Raw genomic sequence first — 11,817 nt, 5'->3', positions numbered from 1 at the left:
CATGACCCGTAAAAAACTGGGTCATGTGATAGGTGATCCAACCATGTTTCCTATTGGACCAATCTTTCAACCTATCAACCAACGCATTACGCAACCTAAATCCGGACTGGTTGTCGCGCATCTCCAATAGACTCACCCTCCAATCCAGCAGGGCCTGGTCCTTCGCTTCAAGGTATCACTTTACCCTAGAACCAGGGGAAATCTCCTCGCCTTCGTTCATAGCTGCCCTAATCCTACAATATACAGCCGCCATTCTCTGTGCGTGAAACTCTAGCGGGGGGTTCCGGACAGGATTGATGCCGCAACAAAAGAAACTGTGCGATATGCGCAACAAACCCTTTGAGTGATCCTTCTTATAAGCCTGTTCATCAAGGTCCTAGCTCTTCGATTCTGTATAAAGGATCTCGACCACACAGGGGCCCCATATAATATCATGGATAAGACCATGTTAAGGTACAATTTCCTTCTTTTTTCATTAAGTCCTCTGCAATTAGGCATGATTCCCCTCAAATAACCAATAGTCTTGTGAATCTTTAAGAACAGTCTCTCAAAGTGGTATGTGAATGTCCAGTCCCCATCCAGAAAGATACCTAGGTACTTCAGGGATGGGGCTATAGAAACCTCCTTATTTTTTATTACCAATTTATAAGAACCATGCCCAATCGCAGAGGCCGGAAAGGTCATTGCCTCGGTCTTATGAGGTGAGATCTTGAGCCCAAGTTTCTCGATCTCTCTAATAACAATACCAGCCACGACCATGGCAAGGTTAGAAGTAACATTCAAATTCTCTCCAGAAACAAGCAAAACGGTATCGTCCACGTAACCGAGTAGACTACAGCCCGTCGGAAGGGCCAGGTTGAGCACGCTGTATCCGATACTCCACAGGGTTCGGTCCTTGAACCGAACACCGCGAAACACATTTCGCCTTCTTATACCACCCCACAGTGGGCTGAGAGGACGGTAAAATTGGCCAAAATTACTATTGACCATCAAATTCTTAATTAGTTAAAACATACTTATGTAATATTTTTGGTATCGCTGATTATAAATCTGAAGTAAAAATTACAAAATTCAAAATCGGCGGATCCAATATAGCGAACATAATTTCAAAAATCTTAGTGTAAGAGTTTCTTTTTGAGTTCGCAGATTTTAAATTTATGTCAAAAATTGAAAATGGTACAAGTACAAATGGTTGAAAAATAAAATTAATTATTAATTATATAGTCAATGAATTAGTATTTTCTACATAATCATAGTTATAATAATGAATATATGCCTAGGATCAGCCTACAGAATTTAAAAAATTGTAGTTTCCAGGGCCCACCACGAGGAGGTTGCAGGCAATTAAAGACCCCTTTTTTTTTGTATTTTTGTATATTTAAATTTTTTTTATGTTTTTATATATTTAAAATTTTTTTAATTTTTGTTTTTTCGGTTTTTTTAAATATTTAAGCTAGATTATTGTTGCTCTTCAGTTAATTTAACATCGCATAGCTTTTCATAAAATTCTGGAAGACCACTCAAGTCTTCTTCAGATTTTTCAGCAATTGAACTTGTTTCATCAATTTTTGGAATATCAAGCAAATTGATCACTTCTTTTAGAATTGTTTAATATTTCTTTTTTTTAAGTCGTGAATCAAGACTTAATGTTGATATGACTGGGTCAGAAGAATCCATAGCTCTATTAAAAACATCTTCCAGTGTTGCACGGCGAGTAAATTTTCTGGCGTGATCAAATCTGAAGCGTTTATAATCTTTATTTCTAGATTCGGATGCTTCTTCTCCTAACATTCCAACTGGCAATAAGCTATGTTTAACAATAGCTGCACCATGTATGAGAATTTTGTGAACTGAAGAAGGCATCGGAAACCAATTGTACATATTAACATAGATTTTAGCAGTTGCTGAGCATAATTCATCAAATCGAACAGGATCAATTGGAAGCTGACAAGATAATGCTATAAGGATGTATTTAAAATTTCTTATCATATCATATCGGGATCTAGACCTAAGCATTTGGAAAATGTTTCAGGATTTTCAAATGCTCTGCGTGCAGTGTTACCATCGTTACTAGTACCACTACCTCCTGCCTTTACCTTATCAACCTTAATATCCAATTTATCCCAAAGAATTTTTTGGATTTCAATTTTGCGTTTTCTGAAGTAGTCTTTCTGTTCATCACTTCTCATCTGCCATGCTTTTACGCCGAGTTTGTAAGAAATGTGCAAGCAACACTCTAGTAATCTTATTCAAGCATGTAAAGGAGACACTCCATACTGCAAGGATTTAGGATCTGGAAAGAAAATATCTGTTTCTTTATTGATATTGGAAATATTGTTGAACTGCTTTGGAGTAGCATGACAGATAGGACATGTTTACATCGATTTTGTATTTGTAATATAGTTTAGAACTTTACCGTCTATAAGCGTTAGGAATAAATTAAAGTGAACGCGAATCTTCTGATTTTCAGTTGAAAGAACTTCAAAATTTTCCAAATTATCTATTTGAGTATCAATATTTTTTTTTTTCAACTTTAATTATATCTCCTGACTCTTTTACATATTGTAGCCTGATTGGACGACAGAATCTGACTGACTGCGACGTTCTATTATTCCAAAGAATGTCATTACTTTCAGTTATTAGTCGAAGTGGTATGAGAGTAGTAGCTAAGAGGTTTTCATCATCAACATCTACTGTTTTATCATTATATTGTTGCTTATACAAAGAATGACCGCTACTACCATCAAACCCCCAAGAACAAATCAATACTGCCTCTATTTCTTCAATATTAATGTTTTAAAAGCAATGACGAAGTACATCGGACTGTAACTGAATTATTCTTTTGGCAGTGTGATTTAATAAGGCTTGAAGAGGAACTTCAGCTTTAGTTTCAGTAACTGGATAAGATTTTTAGGTGGTCGACACATCTCTTTAGCAGCTCGAACATGATCGTATGCTGGAAAAATATCCGCTCCATGCTTTTTAACAAATAAGCGCATACTAATGTAATCTTCTTTAGATAAAGAACGATCCAATAAATAAGACAATGCTTTTTCTGCTGTTATCTTTTTTATGCACTTTTTCGGTTCTTCAAGAATTCGTCGCACCACAGTTGGATTTTCTTGAAAACGCTTCAGTACTGAAGCCAGATCTGATTCTGTAGAATGGCAAGCTGCGTATTGGCAAGCCATCAATATTCTGATTGGATCATGATCATTTTTTGAGGAAATATTAGCTACTATTCGTCTCTTGGATCTGTCAGCCATATCATGGAATGATTTTGATGGACGGCCTCGTCTATCATGTGACGTAGATGGTGGTTGATACATGCTTGTATCAGGAACTTCAAATTTAGAATCTATCCAGTTTCCAAACTTTGATTCAAATTTGCTTTTCGTTCTTTTAACTGATTCCCACTTTTGCTTACGCCTACTTTTGATTGTGCTAATCGCTGCTTTTAATTTATTCAGCCATTCAACTTCACCCTCTAAATTAGGCATATTTAGTCTTTTAATTATGTATGTTAAAATTGACTGAAAAGCATCCGTTTTATTATTGGAAGTATCAATTAGATTGAGGATTTCACGTTTTTTAATTGAATTCGGCATGTTATCAAGTAAGTGCTTACAGTAACAAGATGTGCGTAAAGAATCTATGTTCGTGACAATCAACAAAAACTCGCGATAAGTAATCTCGCGCGCGCGCGCGTACGTGTATGTGCGTGCGTGCGTGTGGTTGAATTCTTTATTAATAAAGACAGGAAAATTAATACAGAACAGAGAAAAAATATTACCGTCGAACGTTAAGTCATTAATGGACAAATGGTCCTCAATTTACATGTAATAAAAATTTATTAACGGGAGGATGACTGCTTGCGTTTGCCTGCATATCCTTATATTCGAGCAAGGGTTTACTATGTAACAGCACGCGCTGTTACTAAGCGTCACGCGGGCTTCACGTGAGCATCTCCATTACGGGCCGCATTCCGATTCCCCAACTCGAGGGTAGAAGCTCGAGAAGGGGTAGCTGCCGGGTAGGGTAGCACCCCAAGTGGGGGTAGCACGACCGGTATAAAAGCCGGCTCGCGGAACAGACCGATACCATTCCCCCGAGTACGACTCGGACAAGCCTCAGGGCGCACTCTGAAGCTCCGATCGTACTCGCTCCCATCCCGATAGTCGTTCTAGGGGCAGGGCGTTCTCTGCCTCGGTCGGGTGTTCCCGGCGTTCGACTTCCGACTTTCCGTCGTTCTAGGGCTAGGGCGTTCTCTGCCTCGGTCGGGTGTTCCCGGCGTTCGACTTCCGACTTTTCGTCGTTCTAAGGGCAAGGCGTTCTCTGCCTCGGTCGGGTGTTCCCGGCGTTCGACTTCCGACTTTCCGTCGTTCTAAGGGCAAGGCGTTCTCTGCCTCGGTCGGGTGTTCCCGGCGTTCGACTTCCGACTTCCCGTCGTTCTACGGGCAGGGCGTTCTCTGCCTCGGTTAGGTGTTCCCGGCGTTCGACTTCCTATACCTCGTCGTTTTAGGGGCAGCGCGTTCTCTGCCTCGGTCGGGTGTTCCCGGCGTTCGACTTCCGACTTTCCGTCGTTCTAGGGGCAGGGCGTTCTCTGCCTCGGTCGGGTTTTCCTGGCGTTCGACTTCCGACTTTCCGTCGTTCTAGGGGCAGGGCGTTCTCTGCCTCGGTCGGCTGTTCCCGGCGTTCAATTTCCGATATCCCTTGCACGAGAGAAGATTCTCTCCGTCTTCGGACGCAGCGCACCGGTAACCGTCGACGATTCAACAAGGCTCGGATACACGCGGTATCACTTATTTTTTAATACTTTGACTCCGTACCGTATGAACCGATCGACTTAGAATTAAGAAATTTAAGTTGTTTATTATTCGGCCAAAGGCGCACCAACAATTTACGCAGTTTATTTATTTTCCGATTAATACCGATAGTTGTTCATTCACTCACAGTTAGAATTATACCCATTTATATCGTTGAAACATTAAATCGTCTAACCGATAAGGAATTATTTATGTACACATTATTAAAGTGTTTATTTCCGATATTTATACCCATTTATACCGTTAAGATATTAGATAATTTAACCGTGAAAGAAATACTCATGTACTTATTGTTAATGTTTTCTTTTATAATTATGTTATTAGTCCAAGTGCTTTCTTGAATAAATATTTATTTTTTCTTTAATTTATTTTTGTTAATTTGGAGTCTCCCGAAAAACCACACGAACGAATTCTGGCAAACCGCCCAGTTATTCCGCGTCGTAAGAATCCGCTTTGCTAACTACGCACCGTCGTAATTCCGCATCGTAAAAATCCGCTTTGCTACCTCCGCACCGTCGAAATTCCGCATCGTTACGCATTTCCTCATTTGGTTTAGAAACTTTGCCCGCTCCATTATGCTTAATGCCGGTGGGACAACCAGTTCCTCCACTGGTTCATCGTCGGTTTTGGCCGAATAATTGCTCTTTGGCATATTGTCCAGGTTACCCGCGGTAGTTTGAAATAGATCAAGCCTTCGCGAAATAAATAACCGAAGTCGTTTTCTTAAATTATCTAATGTCCCAGTACTATCAATGTTATGGGTTTCTAATATCTCGACAACTTGATCTTTAAGTAAATAATTAACCCATGTACTCATTTGTTTCTAAATCTGGAGTCTTGTTTTAGCTTTAAACCGGTCCCTGTTCGGGCGCCATGTAACGGTGCGTATTTTTACGCCTCACGGGCGGTGCGTAACGATGCGGAATTTCGACGGTGCGGAGGTAGCAAAGCGGATTTTTACGATGCGGAATTACGACAGTGCGTAGTTAGCAAAGCGGATTCTTACGACGCGGAATAACTCGCCGGTTTGCCAGAATTCGTTCGTGTGGTTTTTCGGGAGACTCCAAATTAACAAAAATAAATTAAAGAAAAAATAAATATTTATTCAAGAGAGTACTTGGACTAATAATATAATTATAAAAGAAAACATTAACAATGAGTACATGAGTATTTCTTTCACGGTTAAATTATCTAATATCTTAACGGTATAAATGGGTATAAATATCGGAAATAAACACTTTAATAATGTGTACATAAGTAATTCCTTATCGGTTAAACAATTTAATGTTTCAACGGTATAAATGGGTATAATTCTAACTGTGAGTGAATGAACAACTATCAGTATTAATCGGAAAATAAATAAACTGCGTAAATTGTTGGTGCGCCTTTGGCCGAATAATGAACAACTTAAATTTCTTAATTCTAAGTCGGTCGGTTCGTACGGTACGGAGTCAAAATATTAAAAAATAAGTGATATCGCGTGTATTCGAGCCTTGTTGAGTCGTCGACGGTTACCGGTGCGCTGCGTCCGAAGACGGAGAGAATCTTCTCTCGTGCAAGGGATATCGGAAGTCGAACGCCGGGAACATCCGACCGAGGCAGAGAACGCCCTGCCCCTAGAACGACGGAAAGTCGGAAGTCGAACGCCGGGAACACCCGACCGAGGCAGAGAACGCCCTGCCCCTAGAACGACGAGGTATAGGAAGTCGAACGCCGGGAACACCCGACCGAAGCAGAGAACGCCCTGCTCTTAGAACGACTATTGGGATGGGAGCGAATACGACCGGAGCTTCAGAGTGCGCCTTGAGGCTTGTCCGAGTCGTACTCAGGGGAATGGTATCGGTCTGTTCCGCGAGCCGGCTTTTATACCGGTCGCGCTACCTCCACTTGGGGTGCTACCCTACCTGGCAGCTACCTCTTCTCGAGCTTCTACCTTCGAGTTGGGGGATCGGAATGCGGCCCGTAATGGGGGTGCTCACGTGAAGCCCGCGTGACGCTTAGTAACATGCTGTTACAACTGATTTAAAGTCAATTATATGATATTTTCTCTTTAAAATAAACGCTAAAAATACATCATACATTTTTTTTCGTGATCCTACTCATAAGAATATTTTTACACTTTCGTGTATTATACTTTTATTAAAAAAATTTTTTTTCGTAATTGAATCCTCGACCTGTTGCTCAAAAATTGTAATTATTAGAGAAAAAATATTCAGTAAATAATTGCAACAAAAGTATCTTTTGCAAACGTCAGGACGGTCCAAAGATTATAATTTTTTGTATGCATGTTCTGTAATGTTTAGGTATCATGAAAACATACATCAAAGATTATAAATACGAGATCGACTTTTGGCCAAAAATAGGGGGTCTCCAGCCCACTGTGCACCCTCAGAATCGGCATAAACCAAACCCCTGTTAGATAGGTACGCAGAGACTATCCCGCACAAGTAGCTTGGGAACTCCATGGAGATCATGACTGAGCGGATCACCCTCCGCGATAGTGAATTAAAAGCGTTTTTGATATCGAACGCCACCGCTATAACCATTTTCCCTTCATTAATCCACTTACAAACTATTCGTCTGAGTTTTATGATTGCATCTAGGATTGACCGCCCCTCTCTAAAACTAAATTGGTTCTCAGAGAAAAGGCCGGACAACCCCAGATGATCATTGAGTCTTGATGTAATAATCCTTTCGAACAATTTGGAGATTCGTCCAAAAGGCAAATCGGCCTGTATATTCCAGGATCAGAGGGCTCCCCCTCCTTTTTTTAAATTAAAACTAATTTAACTGTTTTCCAAACGCAGGCAAAAACACCCTTCCGAAGGCAAGCGTTGAAACATGCCTGCCAAATCTCCATGAGGTTACCCGCGCTGCCCGCGACAATCCCCCCCCCTCCCAGAACTCCATCCGGACCAGGAGCCTTTCTATTACCATGTAACCTTTTAAAGGCCCTTTTCAGTTCTGCTGCGCTAACAGAGAGATCTCCGTGCCACACGAAATGATAATCATGAGAATCATGTTCATTAAGATCATCTGGGAAAAGGACGTCAATAATGTCCGTGACAGTAGAGTGAGGTAGCGTCTCGCAAACTGAGTGAGAGGCAGGCTTCAGCTTTTTAAGTACAATTTTATAGAGTAAACTCTAAGGATCATCGTTTAATTTATTTAGCAGCTCGTTTCATGCTCTATTCTTGGCTTTAATAATACTCAGTCTGTAATCACGGAGACAAACTCTGTATTTCCTATATTTATTGTTTGTTATGAGGTTATTGCCTTTCCTTCTAGTTCTAGAGAGAGCATGTCGCGCTCTCATGACCATTCTGCAAAAGGCCGTCACCTCCTCACACCACCAATAAGAAGACTCTCTGCTAAATCCCTTACTTCGTGACATAGACAAATCGGAGATCTCTCTCATAGATTCGCATAACCAAACAAGGGTGTGCGCAGAGGTTTCATCCGAATGGTTAAATGACCAAGCCAGATCAAAAGAACCGGCCAACAACATATCTATATTCAATTTATTGTAATTCCATCTAGGGAATTTCCTATTGATGGTATAGAATTTCTCCCTAGCACGACACGATCCCATAACCAATCGGATCAACCTGTGGTCAGATAAGGTGACAGCTTCGGTATCTACAATACAGTCTTTCACCAGACTTCTAGCCATTGGATTAGCAAGAGCTAAATCTACAACAGATTCGCCCTGCCATCTCACACAGGTATTTACAAATTCCTTATTTAGTATAAAAAGATTTGCTTCCTCCATCCAGTTTCGAAATAAGATACCTCGTTTATCGGTCCGTCTCGGATCCCAATCACTATGTCTGGCGTTAAAGTCACCAAGTACTAAGAGCAGGCAATATTTGTATTTAATAATGACCAGTAAAATCTCATCAAGGAATTCATTAAAAGCGTGATCCGAGATGTTCCGAGTAGAGTAACAACTGAGAATTATAACAGAGTTCCATTTAATCGTGCAGAAACCGCGACCACGCTCCAAGGACCGCATCGGCAGGAACAAGCCAGTAACCCTTCTCCAATAAATAGCGGACGTCGGAGGGTCATCCGAGAAGCGTACCCACTTGTCATCGTCGGCTGGGACCGAATGGGGTCGGCCATAACCGCAAGTCCAGCTCCAAATTCGTGCATAAGATGACACAAATTGTCCTGCGCCGATTTAGAATAGTTAATGTTACAAACTAATAAAGTCACCATTACAAATCCGTATCCATTTCACAGGCGGAAGTCTCCACCGTTTCCTGAGGCCTCCGATCCTCATTGGACACGCTAATTGGTAAGGTAGGAGTAATTAAGGGGGGATTCTAGTCTAGAGGTTTGGAAAAATCAAAAAAATTTTTTCTTTATTTTTTGCAAGTATTTGCCCTATAGAATAAATGGCTAAAAAAATTTTTCCCGATTTGAAAAGCTAACATGAGTTTAGAGTCTAGAAAGCAGGACTCCCCTAAGTAAAGTAAAACAGTTAAAAAAAACTTTAAACGCGTTTTTCTCGAAACCACTTTTTTTCAACTGGTAGAGGAGAGTGGGGTGGTGGCGTTCATCTAAGAAGAATTATTAGTATTTTCTTCTTAAATTGATTTTTTATCAAATTTGTTGAATAATTATATAATATAGAATTATAGCTTTCAATAAAATTATTAAAATAATTATTAAAAATATTAAATTTTTATTTATTGATGTAAAAAAATAAAATAATTTTGATCGGTGTAGCCTACCTGTGTCGGTTCAGGACGATCAGGCTGCGGGTTATGGTAATCACGATGGGGTCATGATGATTGAGTCTATCTTGATTATGCATTTCAGGTGCGGGTCATGATAATCAATGTAATTAACTTTAATGTGTGAGAAAATTTGTTTATTAAACTCTTTTTTAATATTAGAACATTATTAGAACAGAATATTTCTTAATTAAAACTTAAATTTTATATTTTTTTGTATTAATTAATAGTAGTAAAAGAATTAATTTTTAAAATTAACAAAAATAAGAACTTCTTTTTTATAAAGTGATGTGTTTCCTAATTTTTTTTTCTTTTGCTTTGTTTTAGAAACTTCTTCTTCATCATCAATTTTGGAAGCTTTTTTCTTTCTTATTTTAATTTTGGTCGAAATGCTTTTATCTTGAGTTGTAGCATCTTTTTTTTCTTGTTTTATTTTTTTATATTTAAACATATTTTCTTTGCTTTTTAGTTTTTCAAGATTAGCTTTCCGTTTCCTTTCTTTCTCCTCTAATTGTTCTTTTAATGGAGAACTTGTAAGTATAACAGACTTCTGCCTTCTACTTCTACGTGTAGCATGTGATTTTGGTAATATCTTTTGAGTTTGTAATGAAAAAATAGGTAATTTAATATTAGCAGTATTTGTCAAAGGCATAACTACAGCTTCGTTTGTAGGCTCTGACGGTGCTTTATTTGTATTATTTAAAATTATATCATTCTCAGCTACTGGCGTGTTTGATCGTACTGGCGAAATATAACTAGAATCATCTATTTCCATATTATTGATACAAGAACCTACTGTTGGATTAATCTCATGTTGATGTTTTTGTGCTGCTTTAGTTTGTAATAGAGCATCAGCAGCCACAAAGTCTTGTTTTGAACAAACTCTTCGGTTTAATGGATAGATTCCTGTAGTTTTAAATCCTGAAACTCCTTTTTCAATCGAAGCGACTTTACAATAAGCTTTATTAACTATCTCAGCTAGATCGTGTGAAATTTTTTTAAGAGCTTCTTTCTTTAGAAATTCATCGCATTCTTTACGATAAGCAGTTTTAAATGGTCCAAAAAAACATACATCTAAGGGTTGTAATCTATGAGAAGTATGTGGTACAAGTGAAAGCATTACAATGCCATTTTCTTTGCAACAATTATAAGAATTTAAAGAAATATGACTGTTGTGATTATCTAATATTAATAAAATTGGATTGTTTTTTGTACACTTTACATAATCTTTAAAGTGATATAACCTGCGACGTGAACTAGCCTCGGAATCACGCCAGATCCGAGAGAGCACACTCAATGGAAATCAGTAACTCGCAGATCGGCAATAAATGCTCGATTCGGTAACTCACGATATCGGAAACAGATGCTCGATTCGGTAACTCGCGGTACTCCACGCTCGTCGGGAGCAAGGTAACTCGCGAAATCGGCAATAACTGCACGATTCGGTAACTCGCGGTACTCCACAAAATTCGGGAGCAAGGTAACTTACGCGATATCGGTAACCGGAAATGGGCGCCAGATGCGAGTAATCGCACCGCGGTATCGGTAACTTCGATATTTCTCTAAAATTGCTCGGCTGCTCCCCGCTCAGTATATGGCAGAGGGGCGCAGTTCTTTTATTTAACGTTAGATATCTGGAGTGAGAGGCGAACGCAAGAACAACTTAATAATTAAAATTTAACAATAATGTATTTCAGTGATTTGGTTACAAAGGTAAAGATGTGTAGCGTTCGGCCTGAGCCGATACGGCGGAAACAGTTCAATGCGGTCGTAAGGCCATTCGCATAATAAATTCGGTAGCAAGAATAAAGTGCGCTAACTACATGAAATCGCGGCAACGAGAACACGATAATTCGCAGCCGATCCGACAATAACCAGCAAAACAAATAACTTACCTTACGACCATCCGACGCGGCAAGTGAAGGCCAAATAAATAGACTTTAAACGATGGTATCCTAACGGCCAGAAATGAGATGTCGCGGAACGGCTATTTTTCGCGGGCTTTCCCGTTTCTCGCCGAGACGCTAACTTTACGGTAACCGCAATCTCGCGGAGAACGTTCCCGGATCAAAATCCGCCCGCGGACATTCACCCACGGTACTTCCAGTACGGCGATAACGCGACAAAACGGTAACGGAGCGGTATCGCAAGAAAGACGGTAGCAATCGGTATCTTCCAAAAAGACGGTAACGGTAGAACGGTACGGTAACTAAACGGTAAACGAAACGGCAACGAGAAGAGACTGTCGG

Source organism: Linepithema humile, chromosome 1, assembly GCF_040581485.1.
Source record: "Linepithema humile isolate Giens D197 chromosome 1, Lhum_UNIL_v1.0, whole genome shotgun sequence".
Classification (NCBI taxonomy): domain Eukaryota; kingdom Metazoa; phylum Arthropoda; class Insecta; order Hymenoptera; family Formicidae; genus Linepithema; species Linepithema humile.
The sequence above is the reverse complement of the archived record's forward strand: the minus strand, read 5'-3'. Positions refer to the sequence as shown.